The sequence below is a fragment of the Vespa mandarinia genome, unplaced genomic scaffold, assembly GCF_050613455.1.
Source record: "Vespa mandarinia isolate Hongniang unplaced genomic scaffold, ASM5061345v1 scaffold_56, whole genome shotgun sequence".
Classification (NCBI taxonomy): domain Eukaryota; kingdom Metazoa; phylum Arthropoda; class Insecta; order Hymenoptera; family Vespidae; genus Vespa; species Vespa mandarinia.
Genome location: NW_028197190.1, coordinates 106263 through 110349, shown reverse-complemented (window position 1 = coordinate 110349; position 4087 = coordinate 106263).

Below are 4087 nucleotides of genomic sequence, written 5' to 3'. Positions count from 1 at the left end.
TTATTGATATAGTTATTATTATCATTATTATTATTGATATTAATATAATTATTGCTATAATTAAATTTACTGTTTTATTTATGACTATTACTATTGCACTTGTTATAATTATTAATATTGTTATTGTCATTATTATTGTCATTGTTGTTGTTATTTTTATTATTATTCCTATTGTTTTTATTGTGTTTAAAACTATTGATATTAATATTAATTCTGTCATTCTTACTATTACTATTTTTGCTATTTTCAATGTTATTATTATCGTTATTAATATTATTATTATTATTGTTATTGTTTTTGTTATAATTAATGTTATTATTGTTATTATTATTATTGTTATTGTTATTACTAATGTTATTTTTATTATTATTATTACTATTATTATTGTTATTATTGCTTTTAATATTGTTGTTATTGTTATTTTTATTATTATTGATATTGTTTTTCATTATTATTGTTATTGTTGTTATTATTGTTGTTGCTATTTTATTATTATTATTTCTGTTAACGTTATTATTATACTTATGTTAATATTTTTACTTTCGTTATTACTGTTATAGTTATTTTTATTTTATATTGTTTTTATTTTTGTTATTGTTATTATTATTAATTTTGCTATAGTTATTTTTATTAATATCTTTATTGCTATTGTTATTAATGTTATTATTATTGTTATTATTATTATTATTGTTATTATTATTATGATTGCTATTGTCTTTGTTATTGTTATTGATATTGCTATGATTATAGTTATTTTTATTATTATTATTTTTGTTATTGTTATTATTATTTCTATAGTGAATATTATTATTTTTATGGTTATTGATACAATATTATTATGATTGTTATTGTCGTTACTATTGTTTTTGTTATTATTATATTTTTTGTTATTGTTGTTATTATTATTATTGTTATTATTATTATAATATCTATTGTCATTAATATTATTATTATTGTTCTTATTATTGCAATTGTTATTATTATTGATATTATTATTTGTATTGTTATTTCCATTGTTATATTCTTATTATTGCTACTGTTATTATTATTGCTAATGTTATAATTATTGTTATTAATATTATTATTTTTTTTGTTATTGTCATCATTATTATTGTTGATGTTATTATCATTATTGTTATTATTATTATTGTTGTTTTTATTGTTGTTGTTATAATTGTTAGTGTTATTATTATTATTGTTATGAGTGTTGATATTATTACTATTATTGTTATCGTTATTATTATTGTTTTTGTTATTATTATTATAATTGTTATTGTTACTGTTATTATTATTATTATTGTTATTGTTCTTTTTATTATTGTTATTGTTATTATTATTATTATTGTTATTGTTCTGCTATCGTTATTATTATTGTTATTGTTATTATTATATTACTGTTATTGTTATTGCTATTACTGTTACTATTGTAATTATTATTATTATTCTGATTGTTATTGATATTGTTATTGCTATTGTTGTTATTATTAAAATGTATATTGTTATTATAATTAGTATAGTTATTATTATTATTTATATTATTGGTATAGATATTGTTATCGTTTATGTTATTATTATTGTTATTCTTATTATTATGATTATTTTTATTGTTACTGTTATTTTTATTATTATTATTATTGTTTATGTTAATATTATTAATATCATTATTATTATTCTTATTGTTACTATTATTATTATTTTTATTATTGTTAGTGTTATTTTCATTATTATTCTTATTGTTAATATTATTATTATTGTTATTTTTATTGTTATTATTATTATTTTTGTTAATCTTATTTTTATTATTACTTTTATTGTCATTAATATTATTATTATTATGTGTACTGTTATTATTATTATCGCATTTGTTATTATCATTAATATTGTTATCGTTATTATTAAAATTGTTGTTATTGTTATTATTATTATTATTTTTATTGTTATTGATAAAATTATTGTTATAGTCATGGTTATTATTATTATTGTTTTTGTTATTATTGTTGTTACTGTTACTATTAGTTTGTAATTATTATTATTGTCATTGTTATTTTTGTTATTATTGTAATTGTTATTGTTATTATTATTGTTATTATTATTGTCAATATTATTGTTATTGTTATTACTATTTCTATTGTTATTGTAATTATTATTATTATTGTTATTGTTATTATTACTATTATTGTTATTGTTATCATTATTATTATTGTTATCATTATTATTATTGTTATTATTTATATTATTGTTATTGTTATTATTATTATGATTGCTATTGTCATTATTATTGTTATTGTTACTGTTATTATTATGGTTATTGTTATTATTATTATTTTTGTTATTGTTATTTTTAATGTTATTATTATTATTATTGTTATTGTTATTATTAGTATTATTGTAATTGTTATTATTATTACTCTTTTTACTGTTATTATTATTATTATTGACATTGTAATTATTATTACTATTGCCATTGTTATAATTATTATTATTCATGTTATTAAGATTATTATTATTATTATTATATTATTATTAATTTTATTATTAATATTATTATTATAATTATTATTGTTATTATTATTTTTATAAGCTTTATTATTAATTTTGTTGTTGTTATTATTATTAATATTTTTATTGTTATTATTATTAATTTTATTGTAATTGTTATCATTATTGTTATCGTTCTTAATATTATGTTTGCTTTTGGCATTATTATTGTTGCTGTAAATGTTATTGTTATAGTTATTGTCCTAATTATTATTACTCTTTTTACTATTATTGTTTCTATTGTCATTAATTTTTTTATTATTAATGTTATTGTTATTTTTATTGTTATTATTAACATTATTGTTATTGTTATTATTATTATTATTGTTATTTTTATTATTATCTCTATTGCGATTATTATTATTATTTTTACTGTTATATTTGTTATTATTGTTATGTTACTGTTATTATTATTGTTATTATCAATATTATTCTCATTGTTATTATGATTATTATTATAATTACTGTTATTGTTATTTTTATTATTATTGATATTATAATTTTTGTTTTTTTTATTAATTTTTATATTGTTTTTGTTATTGTTATTATTATTGTTATTATCGTTTTTATTTTTACTGCTGTTATTGTTATTTTCATTATTATTGTTATTGTTATTGTTATTTTTATTATTATTGGTATTACTATTATTATTGATATTGTTGTTGATATTATTATTGTTATTGCTATTATTATTATTTTTACAATTATTGTTTTTAATATTATTTTCATTGTTATTATTATTGTTATTGTTATTATTTTATAATTGTTAGTCTAATTATTATTATTATTATTATTATTGTTATTATTATTAATATTCTTATTTTTAATGTTATTAATTTTATTATTATTGCTATTGCTATTATTATTGTTATTGTTATTAACATTATTTTTGCTATTGTTACTATCATTATTGTTATGGTTATTGTTATTTTTATTATGATTGTTATTGTTATTATTATTGTTATTATTATTATTCTTATTATTATTATTGTTATTGTTATTTTTATTATTATGGTTCTTGTTATTACTACTATTTTTGTTATTGTTATTATTATAGTTTTTGTTATTATTATTGTTACAGTTTTTATTATTATTGGTATGGTTTCTGTTATTATTATCATGATTATTATTGTCATTATTATTGTTATTGTTATTGTCATTGTTATAATTTTTGTTATTGTTATTATTACTATTATTTTTATTATTATTATCATATCCATTGTTATTAGTATTGTCATTAATATAATATAATTATGTTATAATATTGTTATTATATTATAACAATATTAATAACAATAACAATAGGAATTATTATTGATATCATTATTTAATAAATTATATCAAATTGTAACAAATATTATTTTTAACAAGAATAATTGTTATTGTTATTGTTATTATTATTGTTATTGTTATTATTATATTTGTTATTATTATTATGTTTATTGTTATTATTGTTATTGTTATTATTATTATAATTATTATTTTTATTACTATTATTATTATTATTGTTATTATTATTATTACTTATTGTTATTATAATTATTATAGT